This window comes from Epinephelus lanceolatus, chromosome 16 (assembly GCF_041903045.1).
Source record: "Epinephelus lanceolatus isolate andai-2023 chromosome 16, ASM4190304v1, whole genome shotgun sequence".
Classification (NCBI taxonomy): Eukaryota; Metazoa; Chordata; class Actinopteri; order Perciformes; family Serranidae; genus Epinephelus; species Epinephelus lanceolatus.
This window is the reverse complement of record NC_135749.1, coordinates 12,686,669-12,708,034: the sequence shown is the minus strand read 5'-3', so window position 1 is coordinate 12,708,034 and position 21,366 is coordinate 12,686,669. Positions and strand designations below refer to the sequence as shown.

Sequence of the window (21,366 nt, the reverse complement as noted above, 5' to 3'; positions counted from 1 at the left end):
CAACATGATTATTCTGTCTCTGCCAAGAATGTTGCAAAATAGGCTGTTGCAGCTGATGAAAAATCTCCCTTCCTAGTGATGCTGTTATTCTGAGGTGCCATCTTGCCAACTGGTTGATGTATGAAGATGTGAGGATGTCATGTCTGAGTGATGTCTGCAGACCATCCTGGACATTTAGTATGGAGAGGAGAGGAACGTGCGAGCATTATCTGTAGTGTGCCTTCTATTAGAGTAGTTAACCTTATCAGAATCCCTTTACACTTATTCACTGGAAATGATAAATCTTAAAGAGAAATTTCTGACAGTAAGTGAATTAAAGGTGGCGAGCGGAGAATTTTTTTTCACCAGTATATGTAGCTGGAGTAATGGTTGTGATGGCATATTCTAATGCTAATAAATGAGCATGATTATTACAGTCCCAGACAGTCTCCCTTTTGATCTGCTTTGTGCTTTCATTTGGTCCAATTTGGGGAGCCACAAATTTGATTCTCTGCAGAATTCTCTCAGGCGAATAGCAAACTGTTCATAGAAAGTAGCTTACAAGAGCTGTGGAGAAGAGAGAGAATTATCATTGGCAGATCTTTTGACAGTGGTACATGCAGGAAAAAGTCTGAGTTCCTCTCTATTAATCTTGAGCAGAGTTAAGACACTAAGAGTCCAGACATTTCACATAATACAGGACCATTTATTCACACTTCATATGGTTGTCTCTATTAATCACACACACACACAGAATCATCATTTGGTGATTACAAATAGACGTCTGTAATGCAATGCATTGACTCAATGAACTGATGCAACCCTTTAAGCCCTGCAGCAAATATGTAGCATATTTCCAAATGTAAAATAGTCATGAAAAGTTAAGAAAATCAACCCAGGCTGTATTTACATATAAATAAATACGAGCAGAGATAAAGGAAATCTCCAATGAGTCACATAATATGTAGGAGTAGAGAAAAACGTTCCCTCACTTTTAAGGCAAATATATGGACTTGCAGTACCTGCGGGTTTCATAGTTAATACACGGGCTTTGAAACGCTGTAATCTGGCAGACACAGTCCCATGATAGCTTCTATTTTTCTCTGTATCATCTGCCGCTGTGTTCACCGAGCCCAATGGTGAGCAATTTTCAAATCTGGGTTGTGAAAGTAATACTGTCCACTTTTGTCTTCAGAGATACGGACTCCATTTTCACACACTGTTCCCCTGTCTTTCTCTGGACTGCGAGCGTAGCGCCGAGTTGTTGACTGTTCATTAATAAAAATAAAAAAAAGAAACTCCAACTACAGAAGCTTTCATCCGTCCGCGCCGTAGTTCCTAATGAGGCAAAAGTCGAGTATAGCAATCAAAGAACAAGAGTAATTTAATAACTTTAATTGTGCCCAAAAATGGATGATTAGTTACAGAGCTGCAAGAAGACTGCAAAATAGATGATGGATGAGTTTATGGATGGTTGGTAATCTCTCTACATGAGAAGAGCTGCACCGCCACAGCTTCTCCTCCACCTCCAAGCTTTCAAAGGAAGCACTTGAGCTGACTAATGTCCCACCACTTTAACTCATCCATATGCAAATATATGCTGCAAGGTACCTCCAAAATCTAATCACATCATCTACCCTATGGAGGATGTTTGTGATGTAGGTTTGAAATCTGAAGCCATGGAAACATTGAAGTGGGATAACTGCGTGTTTGTATAAATTGGTATTTTAGCTGTATCTGGCTCTGCAGGACTGGCAGTGAAAGCATAAATGGAGCTAAATGTCTTGTCTGTTTTGTGATATTTCTGGCAGAGGGACAGAAGAGCTAACAGGGACATCTGTCAGCAATATAAAAGAACAAAGTAAGTATTAGCACTGTTTGCATAGTGGGTGTTTTTATGTCATCACAGCTATGTGAAAATACAGACACGTGTGGGGGGTAGGGCGGTCAAGATCCTGCCCTTCAAAGCATATATGCAGAGACGTTTATCGTTGCAACCCTGGAAACAGACACTCAGCTGCAGTGGCGTAAAGTAGTTACAATAGGCCAGGGTGCACACTATTGCGCACATATCGTCTCATCATATGGTCCGAGACTTGACATTGAATAACATCAACATACATATTACCCAACAATCATCATTACAATCTGTATATAACAAAAAATACCTCAGAAAATCAGAAATTATTCGTTTAATTTAACAATTTTAAAAGGTGATTTATACTTACAGAATAAGCATATACTTTGGTTGTAGATGCTGCTGACTGTTTTACAAAAAAAGAAAAAAGAAACATGATGGAGAGTTTTTTGAAAATAGGTGGCAATCACTCATAAGGGCCCCTTCTCCACCCAACACACTGTTGGAGGCTCCACTCTCTCTATGGGCCCCCCACCCCTCGGCCCACAGTGCAACCACACTGCCTTCATTTGTGTGATAGATTATGTTATGTTTATAGTATCAGAGTTACAGTGCGTCGCCTTCAAATTTAACAGATTCTCACTCCGACCTACAGTAGTCACAAATTGACGTGCTTGGTCATGGACTTTCCACGTCCACATACGACTTGCAAGGTACCCTGGGTGCGTTGGTGGTTGTTGTTGTTCTGGGACACCATGTCAAGTTCTGCCTGTTACATGCATTGCCTTCTTTCAAGAAACACTTCTGTTTCCACAGGAAATTTAACGTTAACATACATTCATTTAGTCATTCATTTTCCGTAACCACTTATCCTGTTGGAGGCCGCAGGAAACTGGAGCCTATCCCAGCTGACATTGGGCGAGAGGCGGGGTACACCCTGGACAGGTCGCCAGACTATCACAGGGCTGACACATAGAGACAGACAACCATTCACACTCACATTCACACTTACGGACGATTTAGAGTCACCAATTAACCTGCATGTCTTTGGACTGTGGGAGGAAGCTGGAGTACCCGGAGAAAACCCACGCTGACACAAGGAGAACATGTAAATTCTGCACAGAAGGGCTCCCCTATCCTGGGTTCGAACCAGGAACCCTCTTGCTGTCAGGCGACAATGCTAACCACTTTACCGCTGTCAGTCTCTTTCGACATAAATGCAAAATTTACGTTTTTTTCCCCTTCAACAACAAAAAGCGCGTGGTTGGGTTTAGGAAAAAATAATAGAGTTTGGCTTTAGAATCTTACGGGACGTCAACACCGCTCTCCCCGGTGAAAGTCAGTGTTTGTTGGACCCATCCACCACCCCTCCCACCAGCCCCAGTCGGACTTTTCACTGCCTTAACTTTCATCCTTGTCCTGCCGAGTTTCCCTCTGACACCGCAGGTGCCGTTAAACTATAATGGCAACCAGCCACGTATCTTTTTTCGTTGGAGCCGAAAATCACTGCCCAAGCGCTGGATTTCGACGACTTTGGTGTAAGACTGGGCTCTGAAATTGTGCATTAGTTATGCAACATTAGTTCAACAGTGGTCCTAACTGCTTTTACAGTGCAGTTTTTAAGAAATAAAAAAGAAGTCGCCTCAAAATACACAAGTTTCCTCATGTTAGAAATGTATTTCAAGCAAAATATTGAAGAGTTTATATGGAATTTTAAAATGATTCCTGTTCAGGATCACCCTAATTTTGTCTATGTGATTTTACTGTACAGTTTATGAGGGATTTAAAGGGAAAATCAGCTCAAATGACACTATAACAGATTCATAACTTGCTCATACTTACATACATAGTCCCTGTGGGACAGTGATTCAGTATGATGAGGTTTATTGTAAGAGTTTATGTTAAATCCTGTCTAAATATTGGTTGCTATATTCAACAGGTTATGCTGTAAATCACTGGAAATCAGTGCATGGTGTTTTAAAATATGATTCCATGTGCCCCCTTTTTTAACTCTGGGCCCCCGTCCCTGTAAAGGTCTCTGCACGGCCCTGTGAAGATGTTTAATTAAATTGGTTTGGATTGAAGTTCCGCACTCATTAGTCCTTTACACAGACATACTGCAGAAGTAGCCTTGTTATGTTGGACTGATGGCTGATGAAAGAAAACGTGGTCCATGTTACAATTACGTGCCCCAAGTGTGCGAATTTCAACACATCTCTGTATGTGTCACTTGCTGTATTTGGAAACTGCGCGTGCTGACGTCACCACGGGCGATGGTAGTTGGGGTAGGAAGAGCGGGAGGGAGGAAGGGTTCCGTTGTGAACGCGCCTGACGGATCCCCGGCGGAGGGCAGCGAGGGCGCGCATCTCTGTCCTCCGCTTGTGAAGCGACTGCAGGGGAGCCAGATGCCCGACTGTGAGCCGCTGCCTGTGGATACCTATCCCAAATGCCAGAGCAGGCGAGAGCCACAGACACATTTCAGCCTCTGACGGGGAAGAGGAAAGAATAGGGGCAGTAACCGGAGTAAGATGTTTTTTTAATATAAATATATATATATATCTTTTTTTTCCTTCCCCCTCCCTCGTTGTCTCTGTTTCAATCTCTGCTTCAGATGAAGAGCTTCCTTGGACTTGGAGTACCGGGCATCAGTATTAAAAAGAGCCGTTATCCCACTCAGCCCCTGCTGCTGCGGCTCTGCTGCCTGTGAGCGCGTCCTCTCATTGCATTGGAATATACAGCCTGCCTATATGCGCAAAACCATGGAGATTATATGACGTGGATTTATTATTTTTTCTAACAAAACTGGACATCTGTAAAACCGACGTCCCCTCTTCTTTTTTATTTTTATATTTTTTTCTGCATTGCCTTTTTTTGCGTTCTTCTGTTCCGTTCTTTGGTTTGATCTATGGCTACTTTATGATTTCATGTCCTTAGCGATCCCTCCTTATTTTCCATTCATTTATTTTCCACACTTATTTTGTATCTATATTTTTCTTGGTCCGTGTCGGAGACGCAGAAGTGGGATGCCTCGCAGAGAACATTTGTGGGGAGAAGAATCCGCGCAGCAGCGAGGGTGAATGAATGATAGTCTCTCCTCTCCATCTGAGACGTGCCATGGATGGGAAACTTAATTTGTATCCACGGAACCGATCGGGGAATAGCCGTCGCATCAAATAACTACTGCTGACAGCGATCAGGTAATGTATCTATCTATTAAACTCAGTATCTCTGTAGGAAACCGTTGGACTGTTTCTTTGCGCCTGCAGATCGCTTTGCAGTATGCCGGCTGATTTATTTATTTCATTCTTGAAATCCTTGTGTAAAGTGTAGTTTTAATGACGCATAGAGTCTCAGATTGACAGAAACTGGACCCTCGTTTGTACCATTATCACCAAGTGTATCTATGGGCTGCTATCCGCGGGGATGTGTGATCTGTGAACCTGAACGGAAGTGCCGGTCCCAGAAAAACCCCCCAAATACATCTCAGCAGTTGAATTACAGCCCATTAGTTGAGCACAGGTGGAAAGCAGAAGCCCCCTGAATGCTGAATCCCTCAGCTGGAGACACAGGGAGCTGTATGATTGCCTCTAAAGCCGCTGGCAGACCTGTAACTTTGCGCAGTGGCCAAAAGAAACACACACACACATACACACACACACACTCACTCACGCACACACACAGCACATTGTGCGCACATTCCCTGCACAGACACTTTTATTTCCACCTTCCATACTGGCTCGCCTCTCTCTCAACGCATTCACATGCTCACGTCCGCCGCCTCCCCCCCTCGCCAACACACACACACACGCACAAGCACGCACAATGATGGTGTTCTCTTCTCTCTTATGGGGGTTTTCCACGATGCCATTTTGAGTTTAGGATAACATTTCTAAATTAGAGCTCCTCCACCCGCACCGGAGCTCCTGTAACAGTGCCCCTAATGGCTGGAGATGCCTCTCGGCGTGGAGGATGTCTCCTCCGTGGCCTGGTTCACGCATAGCGCCGGGTTATTGGGGCTGATGCTGATGTTTCTTCCCGCCTGTGCGCACTGTGCGCCTGGGTGAGTGGGTGCCTTCTCCGGTTGAATGCTAAAGAGCCAGGATGTACCAAAGACGCCAGTGAGCGTGCACTGGGGATTTGGGGGGGGGGGGGGGGGGGGGGGCAGAGGGGAAGTGGGGGGGGCGCTCGCTTGACTTACATCCGTACTGGCATCTCACCCACGCAACAGAAAGCCCTTTGAAAGCTACCTGATCACGCACTGAGGTCCGGTTTATTTGTGGGCGCCTCTGACTGTGGCGTGCGTCTGCCGCAGTGCCGCTTCTTGTTACCAACCTCCTCTCAGTCTCCTCCGTGTTATTTTCACGGGAATGATAAGTATGTGGGGGCCTTTATCGAGTCTGAGGAAACGGTACCTTAGACGGTGTCCCCCCCCCACACACACACACCCTCCTCCCCGGTAGCGAGCAGGTGGCTCCGGTGACGCTGAACGAGAATGACAACCGGGACGCGACAACGGGAGTGCAAAGGAGCCTCCGAGCATCCTCTATCTCTCTGTGTGTGTCTCTCTTTTCTATCCATCTGTTGAACATGCAGTGTGTGTGTGTGTGTGTGTGTGTGTGTGTGTGTGCGTGTGTGTGCTCCCTCCGCACGCTCCTCAAAACAAACTCCCATCGCTACCATCAAACCCCGTTAAATAATGGCGCGTAACACGCATGGCAGCAGCGACCTCGATTATTTTTATTCCCCAAGTAGCCATCTGTGGCATGTTGAACAATTTCCGACAATATTCTACTTATTCCAGCTCTGAGTCGAGCCAGACTCTGCTGCAGCAGCCTGTGGGTGAACTGGTGTAGGGTATTTAACAGGGACACTGATTCATGAGCAGTGACTGTCTCTTTGCTTCTTGGCACCATTTGAGATTTGGATTAACAGGTCAGATTTAGCCTGTGGCATTACTCATGTTCTGGAGAGGAAGTCCAGTGGTCATGTGATGGATTTTTAAGAAACAAAACCACAAGAAAGCTGTACATTATGACCACAGAGTAGTATTACAGGGATACTCATTTTTCATTTCCCTGCCTCCAACCTGGATGTAAGCACTGAATATCCACAACATCGCCTCCTCTTTTTTAAACGCAGTGAATAACCTCGTTTGTTTTATTTCTCGGGGCTGCTGTCGGAACTAATGGAGCCGGCAGGGCCGTGTCCCCTTTTAGCAGAGATGAGCAACCCATGGGTGATGGCTGATGAGTTGGATGTGAGGGAAGGCTCCTTCTTAACCCTGCTGTACAGAGGACAAAGGCTGGTCAGGGGAATCGGTTCAGTAGAGCTGTGGCAGAGTCTCTGGGGCTTACATTGCATCATTAGCAACCGAAAGTTTCCAGCCTGCTTGTGGTATCCATTCAAAGGATGTGTATTATGTTCATTCTGAGAACATGTGAAGCAGTGACTAATGAGCTCACAGAACATCGGTTCTTGATGCTGCATCAGTATGATCTTTTTTAAAATCTGGCCTACAGATAAAGTTCTGAGGATTTTCTGCTTTTGGTTATAATGAGGAAAAATAGATCTATAATTTTGACTCATTTTGATTAATTTACAGTCGGTAACACAATGTGCCACCCAGTAATTACCAATGAGAAAAACATACCCATGTTTTGATCCATATTTCTAACCCTTGTGTTCCTGTTGAAGAAATAAGAGACTTAAATGAGATTATGTAATTTAGTTTAAAACCATAAAACTTCTTTAATTGCTTCCTCTGCCTTAATTTAGATGATAAAAGTGCACCCAACCTACTTCATCCAGTTTTACAAATAAAAAAAGAAATCCATAAACTGCTTGTGGTATCAAGCCAAATAGTTTTGGATTCATTTGGCCGGATTTCAAGAATTTTGTTTTTGAGGCGTCCTGGATTAAAACAAGAATCATTGCCTAACTAGACCCAAGTGCAGAAAACACACCACACATATTGATTTAACAAAACTTTCTCAACTCAATGCAAAACCAGGCATTCTGCTGCCAAAACTGTCGGGCACACTGAACTTACTAAATAACTCCGTTAGTGAGGCTGAGTGGAGGGGAGGGAGCTTGGCGTTGGTGTATCCAAGACCCAGCAACCAAGATCTGGAACACTAAGGTATACTGTATAAGGTCAGCGAGGTAAATGACAAGGCTCATTAGTCAAAGCAAATCTCCACCAATTGGATTTCTGACCAGTGAGAATGAATGTCAGGGGTTGTCCAAGTAGTGTCCAATAGTCTGAGCATCACAAACAAAACTCCATTCAGTTCGGGGTGGTCGTGGAACCTTAGAGACATGTAACTCGAAACCTGGTCAAGTCAAACCAAAGGCATACAGCTAGATATCTCTAGGGCTAAGTGAGAAAATATGTTCTTCTGTAATTTATGTATATATGGATGTTTATTGATTTTTAGAGCACAGAAAACAGGAAAACAAAGCCAGCAGGTAGAGCATAATATATGGAACAGTGTGTTGTCAAAAGTGGATACAAAAAATATGTATACAATAGGGCTGCAACTAACAATTATTTTCATTGCCGACTAATCTGTCGATTATTTCTTCAATTAGTCGACTCATCATTTTATTGAAACGTGTTAAAATGTTGAGAAATGTCAGTCTGTCTTTCCCAAACTCCAAAATTATGTCATCTAATGTCTTGTTTTGTACTCACACCAAAGGGTTTTAGATCACCGTCATGGGAGAGTGTGTAAAGCTGCCAATATTTGAACATAAGAAGCTGCTATAAGAGTACTTTGGGGTACTTTTATAGTACTTTTCTATGAAAAATGACTCAAACCGATTAGTCGACAACTTAAATAGTCACAGATTATTTTAATAGTCGATCAGTCATCGATTAGTCAACTAATATTGCAGGAGAAATATACATAGCAAGGTGGTTGTCTAAAAATGTTATTAGTCTACGCCCTGAAAGTATTCCAGTACAGAGTCTCAAATCTTATCAAACACAACACCAGAATCTCAGTCTCTCTTCTGTAATTTTTAAACTAGTTTTAAGTGACTTTTACTGACTGGACAAGTTTAAACTTTGACTGAGAACTATGCCCATTCTTTGAATTCATAAATGTTATTCCTATATGTAAGACAGTCCAAAAATAATAGCTAGCATGAGCAGCTCTCACATAAATCCAAAAGCTAGAGTGCTAAAGCTCAAATTTGTGATGTCATAGTGTATAAAGTTGGAGCTGCTCCACTGACAATAAACTGGGGAAGACGTTATAGATGAAACTGGGAGCACCCAGAGGAATGTTCTGAGTATATGGGTACATTTTCTGTTTCAGAAATAAGAACATCAGAGCAGAATAAAGCATATTTGAGATTTACTTATGTGCCTCTGGCTTTGAGAGAGAGGAGCTCCTGTTGACAAATACTGATTGAACTTTCCTGGGCCGTGGAAATAATTCACTAGAGTTCTTAATTTTGTTGGCGTTCCCCTTTAAAGGACATGGTCTGCTAGCAAAGACTTCCAGAGTCTGTAATTTGCATCATATTGGCATCTAATGTACGACTGACCAGTGTGGTTTATAGATGAAGAAAACACACCTGAACATTCGTTTTTTGAAAAATGCTGTCCAGAATCTGTAAGTTATTATAGTAATGAACAAACGTCCTTATTTTACTTTGTTGAATGTGAGTTCTGATGGTACATGTGTGTGAGAGAGTTCATGATTTGCAGTGATAGCCTGTAGCTTGCAAAAGAACAAACTGCCTTTGTGGCCCACAATGCTGCTTTTCATATCTCTCAGTCTCAGGGTGCAGATCTGCCATCTTATTGTTTGTGGTTTTGTGTTTTTTGTTTTTCGGCTGGAGTTGTTCCAGAAGCAGAACCCTCCGCTCTGGGTTTGTGTGCTCCTTGCCAATCTAGCCGAGGCCAGTGTCTGCGGACATCTCCAGAGATCTCTCTAGCTCTTTAGCAGGAGCCTCCTCACGGGAAGCTTCTTGAGGCTCCAGGCCGGATTTTCTCAATGAGATCAAGTGCCTTATTCACAGTCACAGTCAGATGCTTGCTGATTGCGGCAAAACCTTAGAATGACATGTTGCTAGGATGGAGAAGCTGTACATGCTGCCTAAAGCTGCTGTATAAGAGCTGATCAGTGTAGCAAGATGTCATGTTGTAGGAGAATGCAAGGTTTTCTTTGTTCAGGAGTAAAGAGTCAGAACATGATTTCTGGGTCCCATGAAGTTAGAAGTGAGATATCTGACTGTTGCAGGAATTGTTATAGTGGTGAGATTTTTTATTTATGGTCTTTGTTAGCTTATTAGCTTGCAGGCTAATTAACAGTGGTTGACACAGCATAAATGGTTGTTAAACATATAGTAGTATCTGCTACGATGGGTTTATTGGTAGACAGTGGAAGGAAACTCCAGGGTCCAGTTTACATCCAAAAACTGCCCACCCCATATTTGCTTTCAAAACCTTCTTGATGCTAATGCTAACTCTGCTCTGCTCTGTACTGACAAGCCCACTATGCACTGGAGGATTCAGGTTTCTTTGCCGGTGTTGTGTCAAAGTCTGTTCCTCTATCTGTTCATTTTCCATAACAGCTTATCCTGTTGGGGGTTGGGGGGCTGGAGCCTATCCCAGCTGATATTGGGCAAGAGGCGGGGTACACCCTGGACAGGTCGCCAGACTATCACAGGGCTGACACATAGAGACAGACAACCATTCACACTCACATTCACACCTACGGACAATTTAGAGTCACCAGTTAACCTGCGTGTCTTTGGACTGTGGGAGGAAGCTGGAGTACCTGGAGGAAACCCACACTGACACGGGGAGAACATAATTCAAATTTGGTCTATTCAGTCAAATCTGAACAAACCAACTGTACTGTTGGAACTCAACATTTCCACAGGCACCTGTTAGCTTCACATTCTCATACCCACAATAGTCATTTAGCAACCACGGCGGTACAACTGATCGCTACGGTTCAGCAGACATTTTACAAACAAAAAAAGCCTGCCCGTGACCTCTTAAAGCTTTCAACTTTATTGCTAACCCTAGCTAACATGTGCTCATATGACGAAATTGCTAACATACATTCCAGAGGATCACTCGAGCAGCTGTGACGACCCCTACGTTGATCACAACAAGGTCATACTCTGATACATTCGGTAACTCTGTTTAGTCCCACATGAGGCTTAATCTTGGTGATGTAGGTACCGTCGTACCCAACCACTTCCCTATGTCATCCACAACTTTTTACCAATATAGGTTAACCAGTCCTGGATTGCATGAAGAATTGTTCCGGTTTCTGTCTGACATTTCCAACATAAATCATTAGCCAGTAGACCCATCCTGTACAAATTAGAAGGAGTCTCTTCCTGCCTACTTTATATATTTCCATGTATTTTATACTATTTTCAACCATTTCTCATTGCTTATTTCACGCCCTAGGTCTTTCTGCCAAATGATCCTCAGATTTTTACAAATATCTTTTGGTAACCCACAGAAGATTTTGTAGAACATATCTGCCCTGTGTGCTGCACCAAGTAACTCTTGGTTCTTACCTTGAATGAATTCACCCGTTGTGATACAGCTCCATGTTTGTAAATACTTCCCAAACTTACCTTTATAGTCTGGATCATATTTTTGTATGAGTCGTGAAAAAGACTTAAACACTCCATCTAAGTACAGGTCACTTATCTTGTGAATCCCTTTTAAACTCCCCAATACATATGGCTGGGTTATGCCACAACGCTATTTACATGTTTTCCATGTTTAACAGTGATTGACTGACGTATTAGTGACATGCCTAATATATCTCGCCCAGGCTATGTTTGAATCTCAGATATTAGGGAAGTGCAAATACATTGCCTTCAGTAGAGGAATGTCAAAACATCTCTCAAGTGACAAACTCTGCACAGATACAGGTCAGTATAGTCAAGGTCAGACATTTTTGGGACATACATAACACACTTTTGATTAGAGGGGGACATTGATATGAACATAATACAAAAACTTTACTCCTTGAATATTGAGTGTGAAGGAAATCTGATGGCAATTACATGAAAAAAATCACATTTATTACGGAATTAAATAATGAAATTGGTCAATTTTGACCGGCGCACAGCAGGAAGGTTAAATGGGACAGAGAAATGAGACTGCACGTAATGACTGCGCTATCATTGAATGATCATCTGAGCAGCTGCTGGAAATGCAACGCAAATGACAGTGTGACACATATCAGCCGAAGATGTATGAAAACCAGCCAGTTCTGTGGCAGTTTTATAAGGCCTGTAAATGTGATACTAATAACATCTTCAATATCCGCCCACACGTCATCCACTAATGCTGGGGATGCCAAATCTATCTCCCTGTCTCTCTCTCTCTCTCTCTCTCACACACACACACACACACAAACCTCCCTCTCACCTATCTCTCTATTTCACATCTCACTTTCACTCAAGCAACTCTGATGGGTAAACATGCAAGAGCGTACATTAACACACACGCAGCGGGAGGGAGAAAACACAGTACACACAGTGATAGAGGCACGTGTGTGTGTTTGCAGTGTGCACACATGCATGCTGTATAAATAGTGCATATGGAGTGGGGGACAGGCGACAGCTTGCTCTTGCCTGGATCACTGCACCCTGGCTGGGCCATTGTTCCTCTGACACCCCCCTAACACACAAACACACACTTCCTTCCCTTCACTGGCCTTTCCCTAACAAGCTCCCTGCTCTCTTCTCCTCCTTCTATCTCTCTCCTTCTGCTCTATAGCCATTCATCCATCCTGCTATTTTCCTGTTAAGATATTACCCTTCTGACTTTTGTGATTTCCAGTCTTGGATGTTTTTATATGTTTTGTTTTGCCCAGGTTGATGTGTGATTCTAGGTTGGTTATGGCTATCTTCCTTTATCAGTGATGTCGGTTGAGCCCGTTCCAGTAACATGCACTCACAACAAGGCTTAAGACTTTCATCGCCATATCTAGAAACTCTGCTGTCAGCTCTCTGCACATCGGACATTGCCAGCCAAGGCTGCCGCTTAGCAAGGGGCAGAGGGCCAGGGAGGGAGAGGAGGAAAATTATCCTGAAATATGAGGATTTGTGGGGTTCGGAGAGATGCGAAGTTGCTTAGTAGAGAAAAAAAAATCTGTAGATGTAAAAGGGATCAGAGGTGAAAGATTTTTTACGGCCAAGTATCTACTTTCCTCCTCTCCTCTCCTCTGCATCATATATCGTGCCCCCCCTACATTGTATGCTCTGCGATGCTCCATTTGGAGTCACAGATGCCTCTGTCACTGGGGTGGCATTCATTTGGCGCGGCCGTGGGTGACTGTGTCAATATTTGCAGGGAGTGCCATTTTGTTTTGGGGCACTCTATAAGCATGACTGCGTTCAGGCGAGGCTAAGGCTGAAGGAAAATCAACAGGAAACAAAAACCCCGGTCGTATAGAGTCAGTCTCGACAATTAATTAAGCTATTTGGCCAGTGGCGATCCTAGACTCTGGGAGGTCCCGGGCAAAGAAGCACGGCGGGGCCCCGTTTTAGTGTGGTTACACTCAATGTTGTATGTATGATAGTTACAGGTTGCTAGCTAACAGTGTCCAGCTGTCATATGATAGTTAGAGGGGGCCCTGGGTGCAGCAGTGGTGCACGTTACAGTGCCTTTATGGGAGGTTTAAGGGGATTTATAGTTATATAAGTGACCATCAGGGGCCTTTTCCTCGATTATTTTATGTGGGGCCAAAATATTTGCCTGTTTTGCCTCTCCTGAGGGTGCGCCCCTGCTTTTGGCAAGAAAATTGAAAGAATAAGCCTCCATCGGAATAAGTAGTTTGTGTTGCAGGAGGACGAGGTGAGAGAGAAAACAAAACAAATTAATTGCCTTGAATGGCTGGGATAATTCACATCTCTGATTAATATTGATCGCGCAGGGGATAAGAAACTGCCACAACACAACCATAGAGAATCATTTATTCAATAAGTTTTTGTGTTGATAACTCTCTTTGTGAAAAGATGAACAAGGAGTTTGTGCTGAGCAATGACTGGGCGGTATGAGGTTGTTACTTGTGTGTGTGTATGTGTGTGTGTGTGTACGCTCCTGTAATATTTGCCTTTTATGGTATGTTTTTCATAATGTGTGGCCCTTAGAGACGGCGAAAGAGCAAGAGCTGGCAGATTGTATTGATTCAGTGCATCTAAAGTTGCTGTTTTATAGTGCAGTATGGGAGGGCCCGCAAGGATCGCCTAAGCTACAGTACGTGTTTTCATAATTGCTTTTCCTTTGGTTGCTTCTCAGCAACTTACTGGACCTACCTTTTAATTTCCGTCTCATCTCTATGCCTCTCCCTCCTTTTATTGCACTTGTTTGTCTCTATATTCTTACCATTAACCATGCACACACTCCAAAAACTCTCTCTTCTCTATTTTTACTTCCTTCTCTTATGTAATGCTAGGTGTCCACACTTCCTTCATCCACAGAAATACACATACAGTTGCTACCCTTTGCAGCTCACGCACAAGCAGGCTGGCTAGTTCCACTGCTTAACTCGGCGTTCAGAGGGCGCGGACTCATCTGCCTTAGCACATTGGCCTCGTCATCAGCGGAGTGCCCTGCTGTGACACCCATCGGCCTCTATTATGGCTCCTCACAGAGGAGGACGCTTCGTGTTTTCAGGCCAACAAGTGGAATGCTGTGCTCTGCCGGAGCAGATGGAAGGAGCCCGGACTCCTTTGTGGTGTGATCTAATGGGATCTGATGGGTGCATGTGCGCATGTGTCCAGTGTTGCGAGTGCAGGCTTGGTAAATACCATGGCTTGTGCATCCAAATGCTTTTAGTGGGAAATAGTAGGATATCACAGAAGTGGACCCTACTGCAGGGTTTTATTTTGAAAAGAAAAATGTGTATTATACAGCAGCATCACTCAGAGGAGGTGAGTACAGCATCACAGTTGCATTTCCATTCGTTTTGTTGGCCAGCATTGTGAATTTGTGTCGCTACGAATGCACAGTGATGCCTCCTACCTCTTAGTCAGTTACAGAAACAATCCTGGAAAGTCCTGATTTTGTAGTAATATTTAACCTGTCCAACACTCAGAGGCCCCCTGACATCTCACTCTTGTCCTTGGTGAAAGAGAGGGAACATCTATGACAAAGTAAGAGCGAGTTGTTACCTTGAATAAGGGCTTCTACAACTCCCCAGGCTGTTGCTGTACATAAAATGTCTACTTGGAATGCGCTCTGCCTGCCTGTTTGAATAAAAGTTAAAACCAAGAAAAAATAAAGGGAAAAATCCGCCAGGCACTCGGGGGTAACACACGCTGTGATTTTTATGTGCTGCCAGCTTTCATGTTTCATTAGTTCAGTGCGAGTCTGTGTCCTATATGTGTGTACATTAATGCATGTGCAATTATCCATGCCTGAGATGTGTTAATGTGTGTGTGTGTGTGTGTGTGTGTGTGTGTGTGTGTGAGAGTGTGACTGACTGACTGAAGGACTGACTGACTGACTGTGGAAAGCCTCCCCAGGTCCAGCGGCTTGTCAAAGCTATGTCTTGTGTGTTTTGGAGGCAGTAGAGTGGACAGGTGGGCTTCCAGCCCAGAGGCATGCTGGGAAGAATCACTGTGGGGCAGGTGTGTACATTCGACAGTGTGGGGTTACCATAGAGACAACTTACCGCATCCCGGCGGTGTGTGCTGTATAATTATTTTTTCTGTACATGTTACAATCTCTGGATGGAGATCAGTCAACCGATCAGTGTTTGTATTCATCACATGTAATCATATAATGTATAATGTAAAGAGATCCATTGTGTGTCTCGGTGTTTGTTTGCACTCTGAAGACCACATGCATCCTTCAGTGTCTAATTTCTAATGGAGTATTTCAGAGAGAGGGAGCAAAAAGGAGAAGTGACCAAGTGAGAGAGCTGTGCTACTGTAATGGCTTCAGACTGTACTGAGAATGTTGCATGCAAATGTGGCTCCACAGTGGATAAAAGTCTGCATTTATTAATGAAGTAATTCTTAATACTGTTAAACAGACTCATTTAGGGAGTGAAGGAGACTTTGGGTAGGAGGTCAGTAAAAAAAAAAACAAAACAATGCAGCTGCTTGTGGCAGCATCCTGTTAATAGAATACTCCACCAATACAGCAGCTCACTCCTGTAACGTCAGACTCATGGTGGTCAGTTGAAAAAGAAAAGGATCCAAATCGATGCATCAGAGCCAGAGGTATGGTCCTCTAACCTGTCAAAATCTGGCTGGTGCCTACATTACCCACAATTCAACACCACCTCTGGCAGTTGGGTTGGCGATTTGGATGTGCTGTAAGGTAGTTTTGAGCAGCTAGCCTAAAACCAGAAATGAGGAGGAGGGCTAAGCTCGCTTCATTTTCAGATCTGTAGTCTCAGGCCCAGGTGATGTCAGCTGGGGCAGTTCATTAGATTCCATGCAGCTACTTTGAGCCGCAAAAAACAATGGCATACCCAAAGTAACATTAATTTATCATCATCATTGTCAAATATAGGAGCTTGTTAGTTATGAAGTATCTTTACTCTTAAAACATATGTGGCTATTTTGAGGTAAATTTGAGAAAGCTACTTCAAACTAACACAACTAAAGCTCAAGCTGAAATATTTCCCATGGCGATTTTTACCATCTTAAAGGAGCAGTGTCTGGGATATAGTGGCATCTAGTGGCGAGGATTGCAGATTGCAACAAGCTGAAACCATGTGCCATGCATGAAGTCCTGGTTAGAATTCCTTCTGTGTTCACTGTTTGGAAGGTTTTTACCAGGAGCCGAATTATCCACCGAGGTCTCCTCACTTCCAGAACAAAGAGACCTGGGGCCATATTCACAAACATTCTGAGAATACTCTGAGAGCTCCTGATTTAGCCTAAAAAAAAATAAGTAAAGAGTCCTAGCTTAGGAGTGATTTAGGAGAGTTCTCAGAGCAACTTGCAAGAAATGTACAGAAACCTTTTTCTTAGTGAGGAGGTGTGGTTGACCTCGTTGCTAGGTGTGATGCATTCTTTTAATAGATGTGATTGGTTGTCACAGACACGTCATTATGTGAGCATGCAAGATGTGGACACCCAGTGGAAATGAAATGACCTGCTGACTGTGAAAATGTCATTGTTAGTGTGATCACTCTGCTGATGGAAGGTTGAGACAGACTCAAGTCATCACCGCTGCACTGTTATATTTCTCCAGTTTTCCAAATATCTTAGTGTTGATCATTTTCTTTGTGGCGTTATAGTGTTAGGGGGGAAATGTGTGCGTGTCCCTAATGAGATCAACCACACAAATTATCCCTGCATGAGCTAATCTGTAGCATTTCATTTACTCACTGTCATGCAGAGTTTGGAGGATATTTCTCCGACCTCTTTGTGTTTCCACCATTTTCTCCTCCTTTCTCCTCTTAAACTTAAACTCTTAAACCTCTTAAAAGTCCTCCTCCCTGCTCCGAACAGTTTATCACCATAGGAGTTCTTTTAAGGTCTAAGATACTCTGTGAATAACCTTTATCTATACAAGGATCTAGTCTTAACTTGAAGGGGAAATTCTAAAAAAAAAAAGAGTCAGAATTCTACGAGTTTAAACCCTTTAAGAACACAGAATGAAACAGTTTCATGGTAGAAATCATTGTTTTTCTAATGCTGTTTGGCTCGTTGCAGAGGGGCTGACACAAAAACGTGAGTAGGCCTATCTAGCTACAGTAGAAGCATGGTGGTGCAACATGGCAGACATTGGGGACAAGGACCCACTCCTTATGTGGATATAAACAGCTCAATCTAAGGTAACAAAGACAGAGTGATTCTTAATTTCAGGTGATTCTACACTTGAGAAAACATACATTCCACTTCTGCCAATATGTGTCCCTAAATCTTTTAAATAAATAACTGTTTTTTGGAGTTTTTGTATTATTTTGAAAGTTAATATGTACTGGGCCATCTAGCACACCCTACATATGAGGCTGTGTCCAAATCCATCTCCTTTGCCACAATTGTTAGACTCCAACCATTACAGCCCAACATATTTGATTGGTAGAGCTACTTGAAATGGTACACAGCCTTGGAGACTTCAGAGTGGACCTGGGTAGCAAAATAATACACAAACTATATGTAATAGCACATGCCAAACTCCATCTTCTTCCCCAGAACTTCAATTTTCTACTCATATAGAGGCCTGGACCTTGCAGGGTATGTAAGTGTTGCAGAGTGGCAGAGAGTGGAGCCATGTTATTTTGTGTGGAGTAGCTTTTTTTTGAAAGTTGCGGTGTTGGTTTTCTCTCCTGCTCCCTCTAAGTGCATTTGATTGCTCTTGTGCATTTGCAGTCTGTGTCTCTTGGCCACTAACATCAAGTGTATGTGTCCCTGCGTGGCAGTGCAGATGTTTGCTTTAAAAACCACAAAGTGACTGTTTGTGTGGGATGTGTCTGAGCGGGTGACAGTTCAGATGGACTGATTTCACAACTTACAAAGAGCTCCAGTTGTTTGCTCTTATTTCCCTTTGGACCATCATCTTTTTGTTGCTGTCTCTGTACATTCGTCAAGTGAAGTCGCACAAGTCTTTGCAGCTTGGGGTTACTGTGAAAAATGTGTTCCAGTTAAAACATTTTCACCCAGAGTTGACACATCTTTGTGTCCGTTTTTGCCACATGCAGCAAATCTGGACCCATGTGCTTCTGTTGGTATCTTTACATACTTTGTGTGCTTTTACGCCTCTTTGAAATTCAACTTTGTGCTGTTTAATACAACTGAGGGGCAGCATTCATCCCATTTGCTATGGAGCAGGACTGGAGCAGGTTTTCTCCCAGCATGAGTGGAGAGCAAGTGTGGAGCTGAAAATGTAAAACCAACAGCAGCTGAGACGGCAGTGAATACAGAATGTTTTGAGCGGGGAGGAACTGCTGCTATTCCACTCTGCTCACAAACCAGGGGATTATGTGTGCTGGATTTAATGGAATATTTAGGAGAATTTATTTATTCAGGTGTTAAAGTGTCCACATCAGTCAAATTTGATTTGCTTTGGTGTCCCGATATCAGGCCTTACTAATAATAGGCCAAGTATCCAAAACCATTTTTCTGAAGCAAGCGCACTCCTGACAATGTGTTAACGAAGTCTTGTGGAAATGGCCGAGGAAGGCATGGCCTTTAAAACTTTTAAGAAGTAAAACTTTAAACTTTAATTAAAGCACCCCCATGCAGCCAAGTGGTCATTATTCATAAGGTCCTCAGAGGTTCCAGTGTTAATAATTTACCATCTCAGGGGAAACTGAGCATATGTATGGACATGGAAAACAATAAGGTGGAAAACAGTAAACAACAACCTCTGCAAGGCAAATCGGGTTCAGTCTCGCATCTTAAAATGTCTAAAAATGAGTTACTGCAGTTAATAACATGACTCTGATTTTCATGGAGCACCACAGAGAAATACAGGTCTTTAGGAGCCAGACTTTGTTCCCTTCACAGATGCCTAGTGTAATTTACCATCTCCCAACCAAACACTGCGACCGGAGGCTGCGTCATCATGTGGCCCCCCGGCTACCATCACAGCAATTAGACAGGTAGATGAAATGAGAGTGTTGCAGAGGCCAGCGATGTAATTAAACTTGGAGTGAGAGGCCACTGGGCCCCTATGAAATAATACCCGGCTTGCACACATACTGTGCGAAGGCATCGTCACAGAGGCCTGAGTGTGTGCGCTTCAACAGTGTGGTTAATCTGCACTGTCTGCATGCTGTGTGCGCACCATGGAGGCAGCGAAAGGCACATACAGAGGTGCATGTGTGGACATAGAAATCCTGAATTTGAGCTGACAATGGCCAGCGTAATGCGGTTAAAGGGGCTGTACTTGACTCTCAGGAAATTAATGTTGTAGCAAACAGCTGTTTGCTATGTAAATATATAGTGGAGTAATGGTGTCCTGAGCAGACAATGAAGTCATTCTGTGTGTTGTAATTCAAGCTTCTCAGGTCCTCTGTGTGTGTGCGTGTGTGTGTGTGTCCTACTGGCAAGCTAATCACCGCTACTCTGCACTGCAGTCATACCCTGGTTACAGCTGATAGCATCGTGATAGCATCGTGCCACCCATGGTGGCGCAAAGGTGTAACGCCCACCCCTCTGATCCCTCCTACATTAACACTGTTAGCACTGTTAGCTGCTAGCTACCAGCTCAGCCACCTCCATGTTGAGAGCTGTGTGTAGACGGTCCCAGCTCAGACTCTGATACATGGACATGCTCTGAATGTTACATTTACATTGGTGTAGACATTTCCTTTGTTCTGTCTGTGGCTTTAGAAGGATCCCACAGCACACTTGGATTGGCATCACGAGAACCACTGGAGTATATGATAATATCACAGCAGTTTACCTAACAAGGCAACACAGTGGTAAAGTGGTTAGCATTGTTGCCTCACAGCACCAGGGTTTCTGGTTGAAACCCAGGGTGTGGGAGCCCTTTTTTGCATGTTTGCATGTTCTCCCCATGTCAGTGTGGGTTTTCTCCAGGTACTCCAGCTTCCTTCCACAGTCCAAAGACATGCAGGTTAATTGGTGACTCTAAATTGTCCGTAGGTGTGAATGTGAGTGTGAATGGTTGTCTGTCTCTATGTGTCAGCCCTGTGATAGTCTGGTGACCTGTCCAGGGTGTACCCTGCCTCTCGCCCAATGTCAGCTGGGATAGGCTCCAGCCCCCCCGCGACCCCTAACAGGATAAGTGGTTATAGGAATGAGTTTTCCTGCCTTTATTTTATTTTCAGTACTTTTTGTCGCAGGAGTAGAGATTATGCTGCTGGATATGCACTGTTCAAATGTTAAGTCAAAATGTGTCGATGTAGCATAAATCATAAAAATATTTCTAATGATCAAATGTGCAGCTATAGTATCAATCTTTTGTTTTCATCTCCTAAAATGTAGAACAGGAAGGCATGGCTTCTGTGACCATATTAAAGCATGTTCTCGCAAACCGGTCAAACAGATAAACTAAGCCATGGTAACATCCCTACTTGTAGGTCATGTGGTTTAGAGAAAGTAAGAGCACATGATAGTTGGACCTCTGATTTGTTTCATCATATATGGTCTGTCCTGAAACCACTCCCATGAGCGTGCTCTGCTGATATGGAGGTAGTTTGGTTTGCAGTAAACAGAGGCTGTAAAAGACCAAATTGAATTGTTTGTTGGCCAAGTCTAAAGCTACAGCTACGTGACATCCTGCTCGGCCAAATTTCGCCTGTGCTCGGTGGAAACTTAACACTGCTACACAGTGCAATTTGAGTTGTTAATCAGTTGGCGTTCCTCTGCTCAAATTGTAATGAGTTGACTTGGGATCCTGCAGAAACCAAATGTGTCCAAAGAGTTAGCTATTCTTGGAATCAAGGGGAAAAGCACAGGGTAATTGTCCCAGCCATGATCTTTTTAATGCATTATCTCCAGTAAAGCCCCCGATACAGGATCATAAAACATCTTCTTAAACAGCAGATGGCACAATTAGAGGTAAAAGGTTTCTATGCTTGTGGAGGATTGGAGTACTGGTT

At 43.4% G+C, this 21,366-nt stretch overlaps 1 protein-coding gene across 25 annotated transcripts in view; it reads left to right on the top strand.

Annotated features, from left to right (window-relative positions):
- Positions 1–4,170: 4,170 nt before the first annotated feature.
- The window catches only part of adgrb2 (adhesion G protein-coupled receptor B2), a 285,233-nt gene continuing 268,037 nt past the window's right edge, over positions 4,171–21,366 (top strand). For all 25 annotated transcript variants that reach the window (XM_078175978.1, XM_078175975.1, XM_078175962.1 and 22 more), the window contains exon 1: positions 4,171–5,034. The gene's annotated coding sequence lies outside the window, so the exon portion shown is untranslated. The remainder of the gene's footprint in view (positions 5,035–21,366) is intronic.